Below are 26,665 nucleotides of genomic sequence, written 5' to 3' on the forward strand. Positions count from 1 at the left end.
GAATGGTTACTCTGACCGTACCATCCGCCAAGCTGTTTCTCCCTCCATACAGAAACAACCACTTGATACTCCGGTCAAAACCATCACACTTCCATATATAGCAGGCGTTACTAAAAAGATTTCCAAAATTCTAAACAAACACAAGATCCAGGTCCGGTTCAATACAGTACACAAAATTCGTGATCTGATCCCATCCGTGAAGGATGTCATTCCTGACTTACAGTACCCCGGGGTTTACAAATTGAGTTGTACCTGCGGTGATTGGTATATCGGGGAGACAAAGCAACATGTCTCTGACCGAATTCGCGAGCACAAATCAGATTTGAAACACGGCAAAACGAATTCTTCTGCCGTGGCTGATTACTGTTACAACGCTGTGGGGGATAACGATATAATTTTCTCCGATACCAAGGTTCTTTGCAAACCCACGGGCTTTTATCAGAGATTTGTTCATGAAGCAATTCAGATCTACAAACAGAAACAAATTCAACCAAGAAGATGGTTTCAAATTAAGTAAAAATTGGAAAGATGTTCGAAATCGAACTAAACATTCAACTAATTTCAATGGTACAGTATATTTTTTCAAGTAGTGGTACCCCAAACTTTCACAGCTCTTATAAATTCCCTTTTCACACCATCAATAGGTAAACTCCCCCCACCCCCCCGCGCCAAACGGCAAGTCCACCGGCACGTACACCAACTCTTTGCTAAAATCGGCCAATCAAATACTAATTTTTATGCTAATTTCTTTGTCAGAACACCTTGTTTGCTCACACACAGTTTAAAGGTCCGCTGTCTGAGCGTGGTTGTGTTTCGCTAAATTATCCTGTTTGATTAGTACTAGGTGCTTCGGCGAATGTATATGCTCTGACTTTAACATAGCTATTTCTGTGACCAGTTACAAGCTAATCACTCAGCTATTTCAATGCTAAATTATATGCTAATTTCTTTGTCATGGGGTACCTCTGCGGATGTGTATACTTTAACTTAGCTATTTCAATGAGCCATTTCAATGCTAAATTATATGTTAATTCCTTTGTCAAGGTGCTTTGTTTTCATCTCACACAGCTTAAAGGTCGTGATCTAAGCGTGGCTTCTCTCACTCCAGTGCTGTCCTCCAGACAGTCTCGTCCCTTCACCTGATGAAGGCCGCTTGTGTTGTGGCCGAAACGTCATGATTTTTTGTTATTTTATTTTCACCTACGTGACTTTACCCAATAGAACCAAAGAGTATGGATCCTAGCAGTCACGAAAGCTTTAAATCTAGAATTGATAACCTCTATGGGGAGGGCTTTCACCTATCTGTTCGAGCATTTAACAGACAACGGGACAGGAAGTCACAGCTCATCGAGACGCTGACCTTCCTCAAAAGATGCCGTGATCACAAGGTAATACCCATCGCTTTCACACTCACTTCTGCTGCTGTATCTTCTCCGAATTCTAAACAGATTCTGCTTAAGGCCAGCCTATCTTTAATCTCAGAGAGGATAAGGCTACTCCGATTTGAACTCGATACTTTAGACAGGACTCTCCTACAAGCTCATTTAATGTTAACACAAAAATGTCAACTTCTGATTGGAATCACGTAGACAACATGAATGCTTCTTCTGCTGAGTCACTGTCAGTCAAATGTAAAGCTAACCTGATTTCTAAATTCAACCACCTATTAAAGAAGAACCCAGTTCCACATATAACAAAACTAGATTTTAACAAAATCGTTATTAATCAGAGTAGCACACCGATTTCGGACAATCTGAAAACAGTACTGGCTAGGGGACTAAATTTTGCTGTCACCCCAAAACACATACCAATAGATGATATCATCTCTCAGGTCGATGTAGCCATCAAAGGCGTAGGACACATCCAAGCAGACGTTGCGAGAGCTGAAATAGCCACTATTCTTAAGAATGCTAAGAAACCCATTAGTAACATCAGCAAAAATGAACGCTCTGAACTCGCGAATTTAAAAAACAGAAGTGATATAGTCATCCTCTCAGCCGATAAAGGCAACGCTACTGTTATTATGGATAAATATTCAAACAACAACAAAATCCAGAATCTGCTCAAAGATGGAAGTTACTCAAAAATAAAAAAAATGACCCTACTAATAGCCTAGCGATAAAAACCAACAAGATCATCACAAGTTCGACCTCCCTAATCGACACAACTAAACGTCCCTCCCTAAAACTTTCTGCTGCAAGACCCCCTAGATTCTATGGTCTCCCCAAGATTCATAAAGAAGGCACCCCACTTCAGAATCAGAATCAGAAAGGGTTTTATTCGCCATGTAAGTTCACACCGACACAGAATTTACTTTGGCAGGATGGTGCATACATTCAACATATAGGAATCTAAAATCTTAAATAAGTTTTAAACAAGTCTTACTATAATAAGGGTTAAAAGTCTAACACCCAGGGGCTGAAGTATATAAAATTTAATAAATATCGAATATAAAATAGCTTGAAGATATAATTTAAAAATAAAAAATACAAATAGGGTAACATAGTTAATATCGGCAAGGTGTCGTTATGTAGATCAAATGTTAAAAACAGTGTTAGCCCTTGGCCTTGTTTAACAGGCCAGCAGCAGATGGGAAGAAACTGTTTTTATGGCGTGAGGTGGTCCTGATGGTCCGAAGCCTTCTGCCGGAGGGGAGTAGCTGAAACAGAGAGTGTCCAGGGTGGGAGAAATCGGCCATAATCTTACTCGCTCGCCTCATGGACCTTGTCGTGTGCAGGTCCTCGAGGGTTGGTAGATTGCAGGCAATTACCTTCTCAGCAGTGTGGATGATACGCTGCAGTCTGCTCTTGTCCTTGGCAGTGGCAGCAGCGTACCAGACGATTATGGAGGAGGTGAGGATGGATTCAATGATCGCTGTTTATAATTGCACCATCATTGTCTTTGGCAGGTTGAATTTCTTCAGCTGCCGTAGAAAGTACATCCTCTGTTGAGCTTTCTTGGTGAGGGAGCTGATGTTCAATTCCCACTTGAGGTCCCGGGAGAGAATAGTGCCCAGGAAGCGGAAGGACTCTACAATTTTGACTGGGGAGTCTAACACGGTGATGGGGGTGAGTGGTGCTGTATTCTTCCTGAATTCCACAACCATCTCAACTGTCTTTAGAGCATTTAGCTCTAAGTTGTTCTGGCTACACCAGGTCACCAGATTGTCAGCTTCCCACCTATAGTCAGACTCATCCCCACCAGAGATCAGCCCAATGAGGGTGGTGTCATCCGCAAACTTCAATAGTTTGACGGACAGATGATTGGAGGTGCAGCTGTTGGTATACAGGGAGAAGAGCAGAGGGGAAAGGACGCAGCCCTGAGGAGTTCCGGTGCTGATGGACCTGGAGTCAGAGACTTGTGTTCCCAGCTTAACGCACTGCTTCCTGTCAGACAGGAAGTCTGTGATCCATTTACAGGTGGTGTATGGCACGTTCAGCTGGAAGAGCTTGTCCTGAAGCAGGGCAGGGATGATGGTGTTGAAGGCAGAGCTGAAGTCCACAAACAGGATCCTGGCGTAGGATGCTAGGGCGTCCAGATGCTGTAGGGTGAAGTGGAGGGCCAAGTTAACTGCATCGTCCACAGACCTGTTGGCTCTGTAGGCAAACTGAAGGGGGTCCAGGAGAGCGTCTGTGATGGCTTTGAGGTGTGCCAGGACCAGGCGCTCAAAAGACTTCATTACCACAGATGTAAGGGCGACCGGTCTGTAATCATTTAGTCCTGTTTGCCTTAGCTTTTTGGGCACAGGGATGATGGTGGAGGACTTGAGACGGGCTGGTACATGGCATGTCTCCAGGGAGGTGTTAAAGATGTTGGTGAACACCGGAGACAGCTGGTCAGCGCAGTGCCTGAGGGTGGCTGGAGAGACAGAGTCCGGCCCGGCTGCTTTGCGTGGATTCTGCCTCTTGAAAAGTCTATTAACTTCTCCCTCCTGAAAGGAGATAGTCGTCTCTGTAGTATTGGTGGGGGATGGGGCCTCTTGGGTTGGAAGGGGTGGTTCAGGATAGTCCAATTTTCTTTCAAATCTACAGTAGAACTCGTTCAGGTCGTGGGCTAGGCGGGAGTCGTTAGTGGTGTGGGGGGCTCTGGGTTTGTAGTTGGTGATCTGCCTGAGCCCTCTCCAGACAGAAGCAGCGTCGTTTGTAGAGAACTGGTGTTTTAGTCTCTCTGAGTACAGTCGTTTAGCCTCTCTCACCGCTTTGCTAAACCTGTTCTTCGACTCCTTGAATCTGTCTCTATCTCCACTCCTAAACGCTTCCTCCTTCTCCAACCTCAACCTTCTGAGCTTTGCTGAGAACCAGGGCTTATTGTTGATAAAGTTCACCCTGGTACGTGTTGGGATACAGCAGTCCTCACAGAAGCTGATGTAGGACGTCACAGCCTCTGTGAGTTCATCCAGACTATTGGTAGCAGTCGTGAACATATCTCAGTCAGTACAGTCTAAGCACGCCCGCAAATCTTCCACAGCCTCACTGGTCCACTGTTTAGATGTCCTCACAGCAGGTTTACAGAGTTTTAGTTTCTGCCTGTATGCAGGAATCAGGTGGACCATGGCATGGTCAGAGTGTCCTAGTGCTGCTCGGGGGACGGCGTGGTAGGCTCTACTGACTGTAGTGTAGCAGTGATCCAGAGTGTTCCCTTCTCTGGTTGGGCATTTAATGAATTGTATGTATTTGGGGAGTTCGTGGCTGAGATTACCTTTGTTAAAGTCGCCAAGTACGATAACCAACGAATCTGGATTTGCTCGTTGCACACTCAGAATCTGATCGGCGAGCATGCGTTGGGCCTCTTTAACCTGAGGACAAGGCGGCAAATAAACTCCGACCAAAATGAGCGACGCGAACTCGGGAGGCGAGTAAAACGGTTTACAGGTTATAAAAAATTGATTCAAGGAGTGGAGAACAATGTTGCAGAATCACTGTGACATCTACACACCAGCCACTGTTAATGTAAAAACAAATACCACCACCTTTCGTCTTGCCGGAGAGTGCTATGTCACGATCCGATCTTACAAGATGGAATCCTACTAGTTGTAGCAAAGTGTCCGGAATCAAATCACACAGCCATGTTTCCGTGAAGCACAATGCAGAAGCTGAAAGAAAGTCTTTGTTTTTTACCATCAGTAGCTGAAGTTCATCCATTTTGTTGTACAGTGAACGTACGTTGGAGAGGAAAAAGCTCGGAAGCACTGTTCGGATCCCGCGTCTGCGTAGCCGTACTAGAGCCCCCGACCGTTTACCCCTTGGGCGGCGTTTCGTTGCTTGAGCAAAGCCTAGCGCTGCATTGACTAGAAAGCCTACTAATTCTGCCGCTGGAAGCAGAAAAGTAGGAATTAAATCCACAGGAGTTGTTTCCCTGATATTTAAAAGTTCGTCTCTTGTTAGAGAACTCCTAAAATCTTGGCAAAACACTGAATTGACAGACAAAACAAGACAAAACAGGGCGCACCGACTGGCTGAGGCTACCATCATCAGCGCCATCTTCGCACCAGCACGGGTGTGCTGAACAGCAGGACTCTCTCACCAGCACTGGTGTGTTGAACAGTAGGCCCCTCTCACCAGAATGGGAGTGGTGACCAGCAGGCCCCTCTCACCAACACGGGTGTGATGAACAGTAGGCCTCTCTCACCAGCATGGGAGTGAACAGCAGGCCCCTCTCACCAACACGGGTGTGATGAACAGCACGCCCCTCTCACCAGCACGGGTGTGATGAATAGGAGGCCTCTCTCACCAGCACGGGTATGCTGAACAGCAGTCCGCTCTCACCAGCACGGGTGTGATGAACAGCAGGCCCCTCTCACCAGCACGGGTGTGTTGAACAGCAGGCCCCTCTCACCAGCACGGGTGTGTTGAACAGCAGACCCCTCTCACCAGCACGGGTGTGTTGAAGAGCAGGCCCCTCTCACCAGCACGGGTGTGCTGAACAGTAGGCCCCTCAACACGGGTGTGCTGAACAGCAGGCCTCTCTCACCAGCACGGGTGTGCTGAACAGCAGGGCTCTCTCACCAACACGGGTGTGCTGAACCGTAGGCCCCTCAACAGCAGGCCCCTCTCACCAGCACGGGTGTGCTGAACAGCAGGCCCCTCAACACGGGTGTGCTGAACAGCAGGCCTCTCTCACCAGCACGGGTGTGCTGAACAGCAGGTCTCTCTCACCAACACGGGTGTGCTGAAAAGCAGGCCCCTCAACACGGGTGTGCTGAACAGCAGGCCTCTCTCACCAGCACGGGTGTGCTGAACAGCAGGCACCTCTCACCAGCACGGGTGTTCTGAACAGTAGGCCCCTCAACACGGGTATGCTGAACAGCAGGCCTCTCTCACCAGCACGGGTGTGCTGAACAGCAGGCCTCTCTCACCAACACGGGTGTGCTGAAAAGCAGGCCCCTCAACACAGGTGTTCTGAACAGTAGGCCCCTCTCACCAGCACGGGTGTGTTGAACAGCAGGCCCCTCTCACCAGCACGGGTGTGCTGAACAGCAGGCCTCTCTCACCAACACGGGTGTGCTGAAAAGCAGGCCCCTCAACACGGGTGTGCTGAACAGCAGGCCTCTCTCACCAGCACGGGTGTGCTGAACAGCAGGCCCCTCTCACCAACACCGATGTGATGAACAGCAGGCCCCTCTCACGAGCACGGGTGTGCTGAACAGCAGGCCCCTCAACACGGGTGTGCTGAACAGCAGGCCCCTATCACCAGCACGGGTGTGATGAATATTAGGCCTCTCTCACCAGCACGGGTGTGTTGCACAGCAGGCCCCTCTCACCAGCACGGGTGTGCTGAACAGCAAGCCCCTCTCACCAGCACGGGTGTGATGAACAGTTGGCCTCTCTCACTAGCACGGGTGTGCTGAACAGCAGGCCCCTCTCACCAGCACGGGTGTGTCGAACAGCAGGCCTTTCTCAACAACACGGGTGTGCTGAACAGCAGGCTTCTCTCACCAGCACGGGTGTGCTGAACAGCAGGCCCCTCTCACCAGCATGGGTGTGCTGAACAGCAGGCCCCTCTCACCAGCACGGGTGTGCTGAACAGCAGGCCCCTCAACAGCAGGCTTCTCTCACCAGCACGGGTGTGCTGAACAGTAGGCCCCTCTCAAGACAAAACTGGACAAAACAGGGCACACCAACCGGCCGAGGCTGCCATCATCGGCGCCATCTTGTCCACAGAAGCATCATGTTGACAACATGACTGCTGCCTCTGCTGATTCACTGTCAGCCAATTGCAAAGCTAACCTGATCGCTAAATGCAACCTCCTATCAAAGAAGAAGCCAGAACCACACATCAAAAAGCTGGATGTTAACAAGATCATAATTAATCTGAGTAACATGCCGATTTCGGACAATTAGAAAACGGTGCTGGCTAAAGGGCTAAATTTCGCTGTCACCCCTAAACATATACCAGTAGAGGATGTGATCTCTCAGGTCGATGTAGCCCTCAAGGGCATAGGACACATCCAAGCGGACGTTGCGAGATCTGAAATAGCTACTTTTCTCAAGAATGCTAAGACACCCATTAGCAAAATTAGCAAAAACAAACGCTCTGAACTCGCGAATTTGAAAAAGAGGGAAGATATAGTCATCCTCTCGGCCGACAAGGGCAATGCTACTGTTATCATGGATAAAAAGTCATACAGCAACAACAAAATACAGGACAAACTCAATGATGGCAGTTACACTAAAATTCAAAGTGATCCTACTAACAGCCTATAGACAAAAAAAAAACAAGATCATCACTAGTTCGACTTCCCTTATCGAACCAACCAAACGTCCCTCCCTAAAACCCTCGGCTGCAAGACCTGCCAGATTATATGATCTTCCCAAGATCCATGAAGAATGTACCCCACTACGGCCCATCGTGTCCACGATCAACTTTCCTACCTACAAGCCAGCTTGTTTTTTTATCGGATGCTCTGCTTCCCTTCACTGGAAAGACCACCTCAGCAGTACTTAACTCAACCCAATTGGTTTCTATGATCAAGGGTATTGTACTGTCTCCTGGCAATATCCTCGTCAGCTTTGATGTGGTCTCTCTGGTCACCAAGGTCCCCGTGCCTGACACCATAACAATAATTGAAGATTTGGTCCAACATGGACTGAACCCTGATGTACCTTCGCTGGTTAGGCACTGCCTCACCAACACTTACTTTACCTGGAATGGTACCTTCTACAAACAAAATGAGGGTACCCCTATGGGTCCCCCCTTATCACCAGTGATAGCCAATGTTTTCATGGAGAATTTTGAATCAGACGCCATCCAGACATCCACCCTTCGTCCTTCCCTGTGGAAGAGATATGTGGATGATACTTTTGTCATTTGGCCACATGGCCTCCCAGCATTGAACCATTTCCTAGACCACATCAATTCCAGACACCCATCCATCAAATTCACCATGGAAGTGGAGAAAGATGGCAAGTTGCCATTCTTGGATGTTCTTTTTAAGAGGAGGCCTGATGGCTCTTTGGGACATTCTGTTTACAGGAAGGTCACCCACACAGATTCCTACTTGAAACCTGATTCCCACCACCACCCGGCTCAAAATAATTATCTCATCAAAACACTATACCATAGGACTCATTGCATATCTGACCAAAACCACTTGGCCAGTGAATTGAAACATGTACATCTGACCCTCAAGATGAACGGATACTCAGACCATACTATCCGCAAAGCTGTTTCTCCCACTATACAGAAACAACCACCTGAAACTCCAATCAAAATCATCACGCTGCAATACATAGCAAAAGTGTTTCGTTGGCTTATTAGCGTTGAGGCTTCTTTAGGGAGGCAAGGAAGGTGTTGCTTGTAGCAACCCGCCGGGATGGTGTGCTTGATGGTAGTTGCGATGATGTTTCTGAAAATTTTTCAGAGTTATGTGCGGATCTGTAGATATGGTTGATATTTTGGGCGATTAATGCTTCTGATTTCTGATGTAATAAATAGCCAGTTGGCTTTTTAAAAGTTGTAATACAAGCGGTTTTTAATAGTTTGCAAAGGCTTGGTGACATTGAGGATCAACACAATAGGTAGGTGGTCGGATCCAAGGGAAGTAAAGACTTGCCAGTCGATTGATAAAAGGAGGTTTCCTAACGCAATTGAGATATCTGGTGAGGATGAAGGGCCAGATGACGGAGTTATGGTTTGGTTCTTTTCATTGAGTACCCCATAGAGGGAGCCGTTCAAGATATTGGCAATGAGGTCGCCACGTGTATCTGAATGGGGAGAATGCCAAAGTTTGTTGTGGGCGTTGAAATCTCCAATAACAATTGGGTCGTTGTTTGGTAAAAGTTGATTTATATTGAACTGATAGTTGCGAGGGCAAGAACCGGTCGGTGGAATGTAGACATTGATTATAGTGAATGGGCCTAGATGGGTTTTGATACGGACGCTTAAGACTTCTGTGGTGATATCAGAAGGAGGCATTGGGATTTTAATTTCTTAAAATTGAATGCAGTTATGGATGAGGAAAGCTAGACCGCCACCAGCTGTTTGTCAGTCTCGACCGAGGAGAGTTAAATTTTGAAAGTTGGGTGGGCGAGAAGTGGATTTTCATTTTGTTTCTTGGATGGCGGCTTATATTAATGGAATTTTGTTGTCGGAAGGTGCTAAGTTCAAGAGATTTGTTGTTGATGCCGTTAATGTTTAGTTAATGGATTTTTAGGTCGTTTAAGTTGTGGACGTTTTGTTGTGGTTGAGGTGGTGGTGCGAGTGTGGTTGTGCAAGGTGAAGTTGTTGAAGTGGATGATGTACAACATTTGCAGAACCAGCCGGAATCTGAACTGGGGATGCGGGCTAAAGTAGCGCAGTGTTTGTGGTACCAAACTTTACAACCGTTGCATTGTATAGAATTTGCATTGACGTTTTTTGCCGCAGCCACCACAAGGGAAAACGGGCCTGGATTCAATTCGACATCCTCAGCAATAATGAGAAGCCAGCTCGAGTATGCTGGGAGGCCTGGGCTGACTGGCGATAAAACAAGAAAGTGCGAGGTGTGATGTTTCCATTTGCAAGTGCTTTCCTAGTACTTTTTCTCTCCACTTCGAACAAGCGGCAACACTGGAGAGACTGCATGTGCTTGGAGTGTTCTTTGTCACTTTGCAGTATTTCGTGCTATGATGTGAAAGTCTGGAGGAGGGAATGTTGAGGTCTCGTTACCGTGCCACGTTTAGACCCCCCAAGGGTGTCTCCTACGGACGAGATGTTTGTGCCATATAGATCATTAAAAAATTCATCATGTCTCCTTTTAATTAATTTTAATTAAGACATCCAAAAAGGGTAGTTTGCCTTAACTTCAACAAAGACATTTCTGTGACCAGTCACAAGCTAATCACTCAGTTATTTCAATGCTAAATTCGCCTAGTTATTCCAATGCTAAATTCTCCTGTTTTATTTGTACTAGTTGCCTCGGTGAATGTATATGCTCTGACTTTAACATAGCTATTTCTGTGACCAGTTACAAGCTAATCACTCAGCTATTTCAATGCTAAATTCTATGCTAATTCCTTTGTCAAGAAGTGCCTCTGCGGATGTGTATACTTTAACTTAGCTATTTAAATGCTAAATTCTATGCTAATTCCTTTGTCAAGGGGTACTTTTGCGAATGTTTATGCTTTAACTTTAACATAGCCTTTTCTGTGACCAGTCACAAGCTAATCACTCAGCCACTTCAATGCTAAATTATATGCTAATTCCTTTGTCAAGGTGCTTTGTTTCTTCTCACACATTTTAAAGGTCGTGATCTCAGCATGGCTTTGTCAATCCAGCGCTGTCCTCCAGACAGGCTCGTCCACTTCACCTGATGAAGGCCGCTTGTGTTGTGGCCGAAACGTCGTGAGAATATTATTGTGTTATTTTATTTTATCAATGTATTACTTTAGTCTCATTCTACGTGACTTTACCGAAAGATCCAAAGAGCTTCTTTACACTTGTGGCAGAGGTGGGATTCAGTCTAGGGTATCCAGAATGAAGACCCGGAGGTGAGCTCCCTTAGAGGAAGAGGTGTCATCCCGAAGTGCCCCGGGTACCCGAAAACTGGAATTCATCAGGAACCGGAACCCGATGATAGCTAAATTCCCGAAAGAGGTGGAGGCCCCGCCACGAACCAGAGAAGCAGTATCGCCAATACAAAAATAATGGCAACACATAATTAAGAGACTGGACCGCCATACCTCCGCCATTGATTGGTTTCTGACGGCGATCGTCGAGGAGAGAGAGGGGAAAGAGTAGATACTGTGCAACTTGAGCAGCTGCCGATCCCCGCAGTTCTAGGAGCCGAGGTGGACAAGCCAGAACAACCGCAATTTCACGTGGAGTGCCGAGTCGACAGCGTTGGCCTGGAGACGGAGCTGTCGATTCTCCTTGGCACACGGGAAGTGTAGCTCGCATAGACAGAGCCACCACCTGCACTCGCCATGTGGAGAGCTGGAGCTCCGAGGATGGAGCCATTGTCTTCCATCGGACGCAGTGGACAGAGACACCAGAGCAACAGCCGCTGCCGCCACTTGATACACAGTCAGCTAGAGCACCGGGGATGCAGCTACCGCTCCTGCTCGCAGCACATCATGCAGGAATCGACCGATCTTTCTGGCCGCTTCTACAAGCTGCATCGCGGACCTTGATCACCTCGCCTATGCAGGAGCTACGCCCAACAGCAATCCCGGATGAATATGTGTCGCCCGAGATACCACCTCGGACCTTCACTGAACCAACTTGAGGCCTGGCGGAGCACCCATGAAAGCTGGGTTCCATGAAGGATTTTTTTTGGTGACCGTGTGTTGGTGTTAAATAAATGTGTTGGCTCCAAGAGGACGTCTGCGACTCAGTTGAACTCATTACACATATATGTGCAGAATGCAGCTGTAAGAGTACTTGCTCATATCCGTATTCGTCATTATATTACACCCATCTTACGATCCCGCCACTGACTACCTATTCAGTCCAAAATACATTTTAAGATTGCACTTACTGTTTTTAAATAATCTTAATTCACATCGCATTTTAGTTTATTCCCCACGTCGGGTTCTCCACTCTGCTTCACTATGTTTGCTGTCCACCCCACAACTTAAACAAGTCAATTGCTAGACGAGCATTAAAAAAACAAGAATATGAATCCCTGCAGTCACGAAAGCTTTAAATCAAAAGTCCTATTTGTCGTGGCATATGCTGGAATATAAGAATTTACATGATCCAAATGGCTTGTAACATTTTGGCCTCTCGACCACCCCTCCAATGAAAGTTATCCAAAATCGGGGGATTGTGGCCTGGTGTATGGAGACTGATTGGATTTATTTTATTAAATTCATCTGAAAAAAACACATTTGCGTAATTTTTTTTCTCTCGTTATTTATGAATTCGTTTGTTTACCTGGCACATTGGTGTTGAGTTCTCGGAGACGACTTGTAGAGGCAACGCGTTTATTCAATAAACGCTTAACAGCAACAGTCTCAGCCTTCACTAAGGCTACAGCCCTTTTTATTTATTACCTGGGGAGGTACAGCATCCGGACTTGCGCATATTAAAACCGGGCTACCGCTCTCAGGTCCTCCGGCTATGAGTCACCTAGGTGAGGCTATTCTGACCCGACCCAGCCAAGGTACGGGTCCCAACCACTGGCCCACTCGGACCCGGCCCTTCCAAGAACGTCGGGCCTGGGGTTCCCAGGGTCTCGCCACTGGCCCACAGAATCCCGTTCCTTACATAGACAGCGGGGCTAAGGGTCCCAGGGCCCTGGCTAGCTGGTCTTCTGGCTTCTGTCTTGGAATTGGCCAGGACCCGTTGAGAGGTCCGGCTTTATTACACCTCCCAGGTGTGTCCGTCTGTCGCCACGCTGCCGGTGCAAGGTACTGCCCCTGATGGGCCCTTTATGCCACAGCAGGTAAGTGCCCGCAGCCCAATTACAGCACGACACATGAACCCAAACAGAGGCACTTTATTCTCAGCCAGGTGGAAACTGAAATATTCAACGCACCTCTGCAGAGTCCTCGGGCATCAAATGCCAGTGTCATGCACAATGTCGCCATACATTTAACATCGCGAGGTATCGCTATAACGTCACTGCCAGCAGGAGCGTTGCGAGGCAATGCTCCTTCCGTTCGCAGTGTATGCAAGCATAATGTATGGTAAGTCCCCGATTTATTGAGATGCTTGGCTGAGCGGCACAATACAATACGTGTGATGATCGTGTACGTCGGGGCATACCCTCATATGTTCTTTGTATGCTGTCTTTGTTTTAATTTGCAAACGTATTTTTTCACTGCATCATAACGAGTGCTAAATGACCAAAATGTTTTGCTTCTGCTTCAATCGCCAAGAAGTGTAGTAAGGTGATCACTTTGCAAACCAAATTAGAAGTTGTATGCCGCTTTTGCAGAGGTAGATATTGACTGCCCTTTATCAGTGGATAACCGATTAAAATCAGGCACCACATTATGCAGTTTACTGGTGATCCAGGCAAGAGGCATGACATTTGTTTGAGGACTTCAAGGCTCGTGAATCAGGCTATCATTGCAGATTGCAAAGCCGAGTGTAGAGCATGCCTTCAGTCATTTTTTCCTCATTTAACGATTGGTTTAATTGTCAAACTGATATAGAACGCTATACAAGCAGTATACATATTTTTTTTCTAATTGGCATGATAATATGAACGTGTTCAAACTTTGCTTAAGAATTACATCGTTAATGCATTTAAATTCCTTGGTCTATGGATTGATGAGAAGGTACATTTTAAGCCGCATTGAACGCATTCATCTTAAGTGAAGGCAGTATCTGGGTATTTGATATAATCACAAGTTGGCAATAAAACGTACAGCGATGCATAATTGATTTAAGGCAGTGATACTCCCCATCTTTGACTATTCCAATAAATTATATCAATGCAACGCAGTGAGGACCTTGCAGTCTTGATGTTACATTTTATTGCCTCCATTTCATCTCAGATGCCAGGTACTTCACTCCACCAAAGCACCTTAAAAAAGCACAATATATAAAATCTCAACAGATCGAAGACAAAGTAAACATCCTGTTTACACACAAGATTTAACACGATAAAAATGTGTTCTAAATTATCATGAGTCAAAAAATACATTCTGTACTCCTCCAGCTTGATGAAGTTCAAGTACTACTTTTAATTGCGATACTTTTCCTCACTGCACGTAGTATTTTAAGCAGCCTGATTGCCCGCTGTTAAAGACCATTGATAGCATTTTACGTTTGAAAACATGTTAATTATTTTTATTCATATATATGTAGTTTGTCTCTTAACTATGATTCCAAAATATATTATTGTTACGTTTAATGTTGCATCAGAAACACTCAATCTGGGGTCTCAACTTGCTTAGGTCAAACGATGGGCCTACATTTTGCCCATTCTTGGTCAGTTAGCACAAAAACATAAGCAAACAAAAGCTTATTACTTTTTCTGCAGTTTTAACAAGACTACAGGAATGATAGAGATGGGTTTTCTGGCAGTGTGGCACGCCCGCGTGGTAGTCACAAATTTAATGTCAAAGGGCAGGCACCTCAATCCACCCTCGTCACGTGCTGCCGGTACCGCAGTGCACTCGAGGAGTGCGACGCTGGGCTGGCTGCAGCTGGGCGGGAGCTGCGGCCTGACGCCAAATGGAAGCCCGACCTCGCCTGAAAAACGCAAGCGAGGCGCCATCTTCCAGGAGCCGGTTTCAAACGTCTTTATTTTATACTAGTATTAAGTACTCCTTCTTTGCCTTGGGAAAATAGAAAATATATTTGAAAACTTGTCGTCTCTCAAAAAACATAACATATACATGCAAACACTAAGCTAATATGAAAGTGTTCAGTTTATCTGGACATTTGTCCGTCAACAAAACTATGAGAGCCTTCCACAAGGCCTGAATGAAAAAAGTTATAGAAAGTGGGGGTAAAAAGATGCAATAGGATCAGTAGGATCAGTACTATTTAATGACTCTATAGTAGTAACTCCTTGACTCTATAGTAGCATCTACTGACTCTAGAGTCGTATTTCCTGACTCTACAGTAGTATCTACTGAATATATTGGTATCTACTGATTCCACAGCAGTATCTACTTACTCTACAGTCGTATCTACTGCCTTTGGGTTGGTGGTTGTCTAAAACACCAGGGTGATGTGATGCACCTCGTGCAGTAATCATGAGTGTAGGTGCACGCCCACTTGCTTGCTTGCATGCTCGCTTGCTTGCTGTGTTTTCTACCCATGCTGTAAAATGCTGCCGATGGCTAGCCATCATAGTGAAACAGGAAACCAAGTGCGTAAGTTTTCCCTGCCAGTACAGAGCCTTTCCATCACCAAGACTCCTACTATGCCTCCACATTGGCAGCTCATGGAAACTGGTGTCCCACGACACCAGGCCAAACCAGTAGGGGATCGTGGAGCTGCAGTGGTCCCAAGAGGCATCTATAACTTGCGAAGCACTGCCCCACTGCCTTATGGGGTAAGCTTTGGCTAGTGTAAAAAACTCTGACTCCAAATCTGTGGTGGGGACCTGCAACGGCGGTATTCAGCAAATCAAATGTCCGATTGTCCCCTATAGCTCTGGCCAGATGAATATCGTCGTGAGTTCCTCAGGCCACCTGAGTCTGTTTGGCTTGACTGAAGGTGGTGGGCGTCGGGACTTCGCTCCCCTCCCCTCACCTTAATCCACTTCTAGTGCAGGCTTCTTGATCCCCCCCACCCCGTTTTTTTAAGCGCTGTGGTGACAGCAAATAGCGGAAGATGCAGGTCAAGGATGTGACTGGAATATCTATCCAAACTCTGCACAGATGCGGGGAGGGCCAGCATGTCTCCTTGACAACTTCCATCGTTTCTGAACAGCCCCGCACTGCTCATCCCTGATGGGGAAGGACCGAAAAAAGGTGATCTAAAATTATCTGTTCCACTCACTCCGGGTGGTTATCCACTACCACCAGAGCATTCCATTCAGTGTCTGAAACTCAAGGAAATCCAAGACTTGTTTACCCCTTAAAGATGCTTCATGGAACGTCAGCACAATCCTGGACTCTGACGAAAAAAAACGACAGACCACACAGAAGGACAGCCCTCATGGCCCATTAATTCAGATAATTCAACATTGACATTGTAGCGCTTAATGAAACCCTCTTACATGGAGAAGACTCTGACAGATGCTTGTGAGGGCTACACCTTCTTCTGTAAGGGTGATCCAGAAGATGCTCGCCACCTCCCAGGTGTGGGTTTTGCTATGCAAACCTCAATCATCCAATGCGTCGCTGAATTCACTGTTGGTATTAGTGAGTGGCTGAGGAGGTGGCGCATTCCCTTGGCCGGGCGGCGCTCTGCCACACTCATCAGTGCTTATAGGCCTACACTGGACGCAGACAATGGTGCCAAGGAGGCTTTCAATAAAGCTCTCGTCACTGCCATTAAAAACACACTGCGAACCGACAAGCTACTCCTCATGGGAGACTTTAATGCCAGGGTGGGCTCGGAACACGAGATCTGTGACCATGTACTAGCCCGACATGGGCTGGGTAAGCAGAACAGCAACGGGCTGTGGCTACTCTCCCTATGCTCCGAACAACATCCTGTTCCAGTTGAAGCACAAACACAAGAACCCATTGCAATACTCCCGCTATAAACACTGGCACCTGCTTGATGACATCATCATCCGTCAATGCGACAATAAGGAGGTGCTAGTAACCCGAGCCATGCGTGGTGGAATATTGGACTGATCACCGTATGATCAGAGCCAAGTTTGCGTTGAGATCCGTTCAAGCCATCCAAGGAAGGCCCCAAATAAGAGACTGAACTTGCAATGCTCTCAAGCATCCAGTTGTCACAAAAAAACTCCCCCCAAACGTCCTCGACCCAAACAACACATGGACTGAGTTGAATTCATTCATCCTAGAGGCGGCCTCCGACTCAGACCGGGAACACAAAAAAGCATCACATAGACTGATTTGAGGAGAATGTTTCCAACATCCACACACTACTACAGACCAAATTCCAAGTCCACAAAGCCGTCCTTTCCGACCAAGACTCTGCCACTCTCCAATCCTCCCTCTCTAAGGTCAATGCAGAGTGCCAGTGTGCTCTCCATGCCTTGGAGGACACCTGGTCGGCCCAAACAGCAGATTAGATCCAAAGACACCTCGCAGACGCAAACAACACCCAAGGGGTTTATGATGCCACCAAAACAAGTGTAGATGAGTAGGATGGGGAAGTGGCATCACTTGTGCTGTCCAGGGCGATGACGTGACGTCATGTGCTCGGGGCAGCAGAGTGACGTCACGGCTCCTAAAGGATAAAAAGGGGACCCCGTAATCTAAGAGGGGTTGTAGCCGGAGAGTAGGGTCTAAGAAGGGTGAAACGGGGAGCGAGGGGCAAGAGGGTAGGGATAGGGGAGAGCACAGTGCCAGGCGAGACGTGGCTGTGCTCCTCGCTCGGCCGTGTTGGTTGATCCCACGGCCGGGGCAGAGGAGACAGCACAGGGCAGCCGGCTGTGTCGGGACCTAGAACGGGACCCCTAACCCCTGGGGAGTTGTTCACCCCTGTGTATTGTTAAAGATTTGTAATAAAACCTTGGCGGAAGCCCCTAACTTACCTTAGCCTCCGAGTGAGTCGTCGGGAACTCCTCAACAACTGGTGTCAGGAGTGGTTACGCTGCCGTCGCTATGCCTAAATCGGGCAGGCGGCGTAAGAATCCACCGGCGGGACGCCGGGAGAGTGCTGACGACGTCGGGGAGGCTCCGGCTGCAACCCGGGGGCAGTCCGTCGCCATGGAGATGGACTCGGCGGGGCAGGTGGTGTCGGCGGCTGGGGGTCCCAGCGCACCACCGCCAGTGGTGGGGGGCGATGCCGAGGAGCAGTCGCAGCTGCTCCTGCGGGCGATCGAGCAGCTCACCGCCGCCCTTACAGAGGTGGGAGCGCAGACGCACCCACCCAGCCCACACTCCGCGTGGCACCGGCGGATTCCCGCCGCTTTGCCACCCGCCAATTTGGAAGTTGGCGCCATTTTTCATGCGCCGCTGGAGGTGGCGGCCATGTTGGTGGGGGAGCCGCAAGCGGACGTTATTTCCGCTGCGACGCCGGAAGCGGCAGCCATTGTTGCGGCCGTAGCGGCCGCGGACTCGCACCTCACCGTGGCTGCGAGCTTAGCCGCGGAGGCTGCCGCAGATGTCGCTGCCGCGGATGTCGCTGCCGCGGCTCCGCACCTCGCCGTACCGGCGAGCCGGGCCGCGGATTCCGCCGCAATTGCGGGAGGGGTCGCGGATCTATATGCCGCCGCATTTGCGAGGTGGCTCCCAGGAGCTACTGCGCCTCCTCACCTTGCCGCATCTCCGGCGTGGCCCACGGGGGCCGCAACGCTGCCGCAACCACGCCGCGACGCGGGAGGATGCCGCAAATGCGGAGGCCGCGGCAGGCACGCACGCCGGCACCGCGGCTCCGTACGGCGCCGCGGACAGCTGGGTTGCGGGTGCTGTGGCGCCTCCACACCTCGCCGCGTCTATGGCGTGGCCCGGGGAGGCCACAACGCCGCCGCCCCTCGCCGCATCGCGGGAGGTTGCTGTGGCTGCGGCTGCAGATCGATCCGTCGCCGCGCCTGCGGGGTGACCCGCAGGGGCCACCGCGGGGCCATGTTATACCGCTGCGTCTCCGGCGTGGCCTACGGGGGCCGCAACTCCGCCGCCACCCACCGCGTCTTTGGCGTGACCTATGGGAGCCGCAACGCTGCCACACCACGCCGTGGTTGCAGGGTGGCCCGCGGGAGTCGGGGGGCTTCCATACCTCGCCGCACCGCGTGGCCAGGGGCTGCGCCGGTTACCCCACATCGCGCCGTTTGTCACGAAAGTGGGCGACTGGTTGGCCTTTCAGGACCGGTTCGATGCGGCCTATATGTCGGTCGGCTGGTCCATGGAGGAGGCATTGGGGGCCCTTCCGACCTACCTGGACGAGAAGACGATGCAGGTCTTCAAGTCCATTCCCCCGGCCGATAAAGCTACGCTTCCGACAGTGTACCTCCGGATGGCCGATGTACTCGAGCCGCCGTCCAGGGCACGCCAGAAGTTTTCACTACGGCGGCAGGAGGAGGGGGAATCTCCATTGGTTTTCCGCTGCTCGCTCCTGGCCTTGGCACAGGCCACATACCCTGATATACAGGGCAGGGCGCTGGACTCGATGGCCCTGGAACGGCTACTCGACCTGGCATGTGAGCTGGGGATCGCTTTATCCATAAATAGCGATCGCCAGATCACGTCGTTGGCGGTGGCCGAAAACATCCAGGCGCACCTCTCCCTCCGCCAACAGCCCTGGATGGCGGCGTGTGCGGGGATCCCGGCGCCAGAAGAGGAGGCCGCCTCTCAGGGGATGGACACCCTCGCGGCCCTGGTGATGCCCGGTCGTCGCGGGAGGGGGGCGGGTGGTCGCTGTCCGGAGCAGCGGGGGCAGCCGGGACCTTCCCGGCAGCAGGACACTGCCACGGTGACCTGCTTCCGCTGTGGTCAGCAGGGCCACATTGAGCGGGGTTGTAGGAATGCCCCGGGGGCCTTCAGCAAGGGGGCTCCAACTCCTGCCGGACCTTCATCAGCATCGAGCCCAGGGCCCCAGGCGAGTCGCGACGCATCACCCGCGCGGCCGCCCCCCTCACCTCATGCATCTAGCGGGGCTAGGGTTCATCATCAGTTAGTTGTCCTCGAGGGGTCGGGTGCACCACCATTGTCACCCACTGGATGGCCCAGGCTGACCCGCCATTGGAACGCGCTGGCGCATCGGATGGTGGCGGCAGCTGCTGGCTCCTCAGCGTTGGCGGGTTGCGTGCAGGGGGTGCGAGTTCGCCTCTTGGTGAATACGGGGGCGTCTGCCACCATTATTTCAGAGGCCATTTTCATGCTCCTACCCCGCAGCGTCGGTCCGTTAGGGCCGGTTTGTGGGGCTTGTGGCGCCGCGAACGGCAGCAGTTTGGGCATATTGGGCCAAGTTATAGCGTCGGTTCGGGTGAACGAGATTGAGTTGGCCGGGCCTATTTTGGTCTCCAAGACCTTGGCAGTTCCATGCCTCTTGGGGACCGACTTTTTGTCTAGAATGCCCATTCGAATTCTCGTTGACCAGGGCTGTGTGGAATTGCCGTCAGGGAGGCGGCTGCAATTCCTACAATCGCCTACCATCCTGTCTCCCTTGGTTGCCAGTGTGCGGGCCTTGAATAGGGCGGCGGTGACCATGCCGCCGGCATCACAAATCTTGCTACCCCTTAGGTTGTGCAGACCGCTCGAAGGGGGGCTCCACGGAGACAGGTAACCTCCTGTCCCCGTCGAGTTACTTTTCAAGGACGATGGGATTGGTGGGCACCTTGACGGCCGTGTCGGGGGGCCAGGACCTTTTTCTACAGGTCCTCAATTCGGGGCCCACGCCAATCCTAATCCCGGCCGGTGCCGTCCTGGCACACGTGACCCCGGCTCCCCCACCCGAGAGCGCTACCCCGGATGGAGGAGTCGTGGCGGGCGTGATGCGTGCGAGGGACTCCGACGCATCGTGGATCGCCACGTTGTGTGACGAGAATGCCTCGTTGTCCACCGGGGAGCGTCAGCAACTCCGCGAACTCATCGAGAGCTTAACGGATGTGTTTAGCCAAAGTAAGTTTGATCTGGGTCGCACTACTCTTTTAGAACACCACATAGATACGGGCGACTCAGCCCCTATTCGGCTTAATTCCCACCGCTTTAGCCCTGCGGAAAAGGAGCATGTCCGCTTGGCTGTCGACGAAATGTTGGCGGCGGATATCGTCTCCCCTTCCACTAACCCTTGGGGTGCCCCTATTGTGCTAGTCAAGAAACGGGACGGGAGTCTCCGGTTATGCGTTGATTTCCGTAAATTTAACAAGATCTCGGTGGCTGACGCATATCCATTGCCTCGCATGGATGATTCCCTGGACGGCCTCTTGGGCGCGTGGTTCTTTTCGACTCTAGATTTGCTCTCCGGCTTCTGGCAATTGCCGCTGGACGAAGCCTCTAGACCCAAGACAGCGTTCCTCACGCCCCAGGGGCTGTTCGAGTTCAATCGGCTTCCTATGGGTCTTCATTCGGCCCCAGCCACCTTCCAGCGTCTCATGGAGATGGTTTTGGCGGGGCTGCAGTGGGAGTCTAGTTTAATCTACTTGGACGACGTTATTGTTTTTGGGCGTACGTTTGACGAGCATTTGCAACGCCTCGAGGCTGTGTTCGTTAAAGTGCGCACTGCGGGCTTGAAATTTAAACCCCAGAAATGCCATTTGCTACAACCATCGGTGAAATATTTGGGACACATTGTTAGTGCGTCAGGTGTCGCCACGGACCCGGAGAAAACGGCTTGTGTCCGGACGTGGCCGACTCCCACATCTGTCACGGAGGTGCGTAGCTTCGTCGGCTTCACATCGTACTATCGCCGGTTTGTCCGCGATTTTGCGACGATTGCGAAGCCGCTGCACACGCTCTCCGCCAAAGGCCAAAGGTTTTACTGGGGCAAGGAGGCTGCTTTTGCGACGCTTCGCACGGGCTTGGCGGATGCGCCGCCCTTGGGGTACCCCGATTTCTCGAAGCCCTTTCTGCTTGACACCGATGCCAGCGACATGGGCATTGGGGCAGTCCTGGCCAAGGTGGTCGACGGGGTGGAGAGGGTGGTAGCCTACGGCAGTCGGGTTCTGTCTGCGACGGAACAGCGATACTGCGTGACTCGGAGGGAGCTTTTGGCCATAGTTTTTTTTGTTCAATTGTATAGGCCCTATTTGTACGGTAGGCGGTTTACAGTCTGAACCGACCACGCGGCCCTGCAATATTCGCTGAGGATTGGTCAGCCCTCGGGTCAGCTGTCCCGCTGGCTCGAGGTGCTCCAGGATTACCCCTTTGACGTAATCCACAGAAAGGGGGCACTGCATGGAAATGCGGACGGTTTGTCCAGATTGCCGGCAGGCGGCGGGTGTGCTTGCGCCCTGGGCTCTAGCCGTAGCAAGGCCCCAGGGGACGTCGCGGCCCAGTTGGTCGCATCGGCAGCGACGGCCACCCCCCCGGGTGCGGCGACATCCACAGATTTCGGCCTGGGACTCCCCCGGGAGGTATGGTCCAGCTTGCAGATGGATGATTCTTCCCTGCTGAAGCAACAGCGATGCGTCGGACGTACAGCCCGGGGTTCAGCTTCGTCGGCGGCCCCAGCGATCGCCGTGCATGACGGACTCCTCATGCGTTGGGATGCCCAATTGGAACGCTATTGCGTGGTTGTGCCCACTAGCCTACGTGGTCAATTAACCCGAGCCATTCACGAGAGGCTTATGCACCTTGGCTACCACAAGACCCTATTGACCCTTAAGCGGGACTATTACTGGCCAGGTGTGGAGGGTGACGTGGCACTGATTTTGAAGGGTTGCCACGACTGCGCGCGGAGGAAGGCCCCAGTTGTCCAGGATCGGGCCCGCTGCAGTCCATCCGGGTTTCTCGCGTTAATGAACTCGTGGTGCTCGACATCTTGGGCCCATTCCCTGCATCCCAACGGGGCCATAAATACCTCTTGGTGGGCGTTGAGTACCTCACACGTTGGCCTGTGGCGTGGCCTTTGGTCGATCAGTTGGCCTCTTCTATCACCGAGGCGTTCGTCCAGGGGTACGTGTTGGACAAGGGTGCGCCGGAACAATTGTTGACGGATCAGGGGCGGAATTTCTTGTCTAAGCTGCTCAAGGAGGTGTGTGACCTCCGTGGCACCAAGAAAATCCGCACCTCGCCCTACCACCCCCAAACGGACGGGATGGTAGAGCGCTTGAACCGCACCCTCACTTCCATGCTGTGCCACCATGTGAACACGTCTCAATCGGACTGGGACCTGTTCGTCCCGGGGGTCTTGGCAGCGTATCGGTTGGCTCCTCATGCCTCAATGGGATTTTCGCCTTTTTATTTAATGTACGGGAGGGAGCCGGAGCCCCCGGTGCACGTCCAACTGGACGTGGGGTCTTCCAGGAAGGGGTCGGCTGTGCTGGTCCCTTTGAAAGTCGCGCTTGACCGGCTGCGCGAGGCATGGCAGGCCGCTGTCGAGAATTCCGCTGGCCGGCAGGCGGCTAATGAGCAGCTGCCCAAACACCAGGCAGCGGGCCTCCCGTGGGTAGCGGGCCAGAAAGCGTGGCTGTATTGTCTCCAGGTCCCTGTTGGCACATCTGCCAAATTGCGCCGCCCTTGGCAGGGTTCCGTTGAGGTCGTGGAAGTCCCCCGGCCGCAGTGCGTCCGGATTCGGTTCGGACGCCGGCGGTGGATAGTGCACCCATCCCGGCTCAAACGCTATATTCCATCTACCCTGGGGGATCCATCCCCAACTCCGGGGCGGCCGGCGGGTGATGCGTCCGTCGTGCCTGTCCGGCCGGGTCCTGTTGACGGGGGCAGCGTTCGCCCTGTTTGTGTGCCCCCAGGGCCCTTCCAAGTAGCGCCGGCGGGGACCCCCCGGCCACCGGAGGCTACGGCGGTGGGCCTGTTGCCTGCGGACAGCCCACCTGCACCGGCGGCGGACGCCACACGGGGAAGCGGGCCGGCAGCGCATACCCGTTCAAGGGGGATGCGGCTCCGGTGATGGTCTGGGCGGCCGTTCGTCGGACCCAGCCCCAGCGCCCGCTCGGCACTGCCGGCCGGAAGAAGCCGTCTTACTTTTTTTTTCCCGTTCATTTGGTTGTTGTTATTGTGATGCCTGGGATGCCGTGCTGCCTTAAGGTTGGGGTTTTCTTGCAGCCGGGTCGGCTGTTTTTTTTTCACAGGGGGGGTAAAGTAGAAGAGTAGGATGGGGAAGTGGCATCACTTGTGCTGTCCAGGGCGATGACGTGACGTCATGCGCTCGGTGCAACAGAGTGACGTCACGGCTCCTGAAGGATAAAAAGGGGACCCCGTGACGTAAGAGGGGTCGTAGCGGGAGAGTAGGGTCTGAGAAGGGTGAAACGGGGAGCAAGGGGCAAGAGGGTAGGGATAGGGGAGAGCACAGCGCCAGGCTAGACGTGGCTGTGCTCCTCGATCGGCCGTGTTGGTTTATCCCACGGCCGGGGCAGAGGAGACAGCACAGGGCAGCCGGCTGTGTCGGGACCTAGCCCGGAACCCCTAACCCCTGGGGAGTTGTTCACCCCTGTGTATTGTTAAAGATTTGTAATAAAACCTTGGCGGAAGCCCCTACCTTACCTTAGCCTCCGAGTGAGGCGTCTGGAACTCCTCAACACAAGTAATCACCCCGGTCAGGTCTGCTGATGGCAACGCGCTTTTCAAGGACCACCAAGAGATCTTGGAGAGATGGCAGAGCACTTTTATAATCTCCTCAACAACATAAACTCCACAGACCCGCTCATCCTCGAGACTGCATGATATCCCGCCCATTCATGAACTCGACACTCCACCACGATTTTCTGAGGTCGACCAGGCAGTCAAAGGCCTGGAAAACAATACAAGTGCTGGACCCAACGGCCTCCAAGCTGAGATGCTGAAGCACGGGGATAACTCCTCCATCACTGCTTGCAACTTCTCATCAAGTTCATCTGGCTGTCCAAAACCATCCCACAGGAATTGAAGGACGTGAATATTGTAGTTATCTACAAGAAGAAGGTGACAAAGAGGCTGCGGCAACAGCAGAGGTATCTCACTTATTTCAGTCGACGGGAAGGTCCTTGCCAGGAAAATGCACTACTGGCTCGCAGAGCAGCTATCCGAAAACATCTTACCAGAATCCCAGTGGGGCTTCAGGAAAGGCAGATCTTTGTGCCACATCAACTGCAGGAAAAATGTCAGGATCAAAACAAAGACTTTAATAGCTTTCATCGACCTCACCAAAGCATCCGACACCATAAACAGCGAGATACTTTTGCAGCAGCTAATCAAACTTGGGGTGCTTTGCAAGTGTCAAAGCATTCTAAAACGGTTCAATAAACGAATGCCTGCCAGAGTGGTGCTTAATGGACTTCAATTAGGGCCCTTCAACGTGGAGGTCGAGGTCAAGCAAGGCTGTGTTCTGGCTCGGGTAATATTTAACATGCTCCTTGCTGCCATCACAAACCTTGCACACAACTCCCTCAACTCAATCGACAGAATCCAGCTACAGTACCATCTGGATGGAAATCTCTTCAACCTAAAACGCCTCCAAGCCCAAACAAAAACCAGACGCCAACAGTTATTTGAACTGCAATATGCAGATGACTGTGCACCCATGCTTCATACCCCAGAATCCATGCAACACGCCCTCAACCGTGTCTCCTCCGACCACTCTGTGGGCCTCCAAATCAATACTTAGAAGACAGAAATAATTGCTCAACTCTCATACACATGCGCCTCACTGCCTATCTTCAATATCGGTGGTGTTCACATCAAATTGGTTACCCCATTTCACCTATCTCGGTTCTGTCCTCTCCCCTACGTGCACCAAGTCTTCCTGCATTGAGGTAAGCATGGCTGCATGACATCTCCACTGGCTTGACCATGTGATCCGCATGCCTGATCACCTGCTCCCCCGTCGAGTTCTCTAACGCCAACTCACCTCAGCCAAACGCTCAACTAAAGGACAGAAAAAGTGCTTCGAGGACCACACCTGCTGAAGCGCTGTAACATCAATCCCTCCAGCCTGGAACCCCTGGCGCTGTACAGGTTCACTTGGTGGTCCACCTGTGCCAAAGGGGTTCAGCACATGGAAGATGCCATCTCACTGTGGAGATGCGAGAGATGCACCCAGAGACACCCCCAGACACCAACGCAAAACTGGGACAAGGCCATTCGAGATCTAACACACGTGTCCGATCTGCAGCAGAGTGCGGTTGTCGCATCGGCATCCACAGCCACATGACGTGGCACAAACGCCGAAAGTGCTAACCCACCCACAAGAGGAGCAATCGTCGTCTTTTTCGATGGACAGCCAAGAGAGAGGTCTAGTAACTATAGTAGTTTCTACCGACGATAGCAGTAACTACACATTTCAACGGGGGGAGTGGGGGTGGGAAGAGGACATCAGTGGGGGCGACAGGCGATGCACACAGCAGCAAAAAGCCTTCCAACGAGCTAAAGTGGTTTTTTAGCCTGTGCTGCAGAAGATTGTGCAGTCTGGCTTGTCTCCATGCACGCCGTCCAGGATTATCCTCAGCGCGTGCTCTTGCAACATTAATGGTGCAGTCTCTGACTTGTCTTGATGCAGGCTGCTCTGCTATTTACAAAGCGCGTGCTGCCAAAATGCTTTCATTGTTTTTTTGCTGTTGAGCGCGGCAGATCCTCCCTTTGTTTTGCACGTCACAATGGTTCCACTCGTTTGTCGAGTTTATTTCTTGGCATTTTTTTTTGTTAACAAAATGACCACCGAGTCTTTAGCGCCAGAACCTCCCGTCAACACTAAACAACCGTTTGCATTGCTCGAGGAAATCACACATGTGCGGATGCGTCGTGGCTCAGTTATCAAGATCAGCGTACATTGTATTTTGAATTAAGTTTGTTTATATCCTTGGTCCAATACAAACTAACAGCGAGTGTTCATTCGGGGGCTTAATTTGTTGGCTTAGTGTACCTTATTGCAATGTAAACCCAGTTTCATTTTAAAGCGTTACAAGGCAGACAAAATGACGTTCATAGGCAGAGCAGTGCGTATGTGTGTGCCAGGCATTAATATTACAAATGTTATCAGTTCAGGATAAAGTAATTTTATACTAAGATATTTAAAGCTATAGGTCAAGTATTTTGATTTAAAGCTT

At 50.9% G+C, this 26,665-nt stretch overlaps 1 long non-coding RNA gene across 1 annotated transcript; it reads right to left on the reverse strand.

Moving 5' to 3' along the window:
- Nucleotides 1–12,903: 12,903 nt before the first annotated feature.
- LOC142907523 (uncharacterized) lies at nt 12,904–14,828 on the reverse strand. The gene is made up of 2 exons (XR_012931060.1): nt 14,508–14,828; nt 12,904–13,954 (listed from the first exon to the last, which is right to left on the reverse strand). It is a non-coding gene; the product is annotated as an uncharacterized LOC142907523 (long non-coding RNA).
- Between the last annotated feature and the right edge of the window lie 11,837 nt (nt 14,829–26,665).

The sequence above is a fragment of the Petromyzon marinus genome, chromosome 79 (genome assembly GCF_048934315.1).
Source record: "Petromyzon marinus isolate PM22_M1 ecotype Great Lakes invasive population chromosome 79, UKy_Petmar_22M1.pri1.0, whole genome shotgun sequence".
Lineage (NCBI taxonomy): Eukaryota > Metazoa > Chordata > Hyperoartia > Petromyzontiformes > Petromyzontidae > Petromyzon > Petromyzon marinus.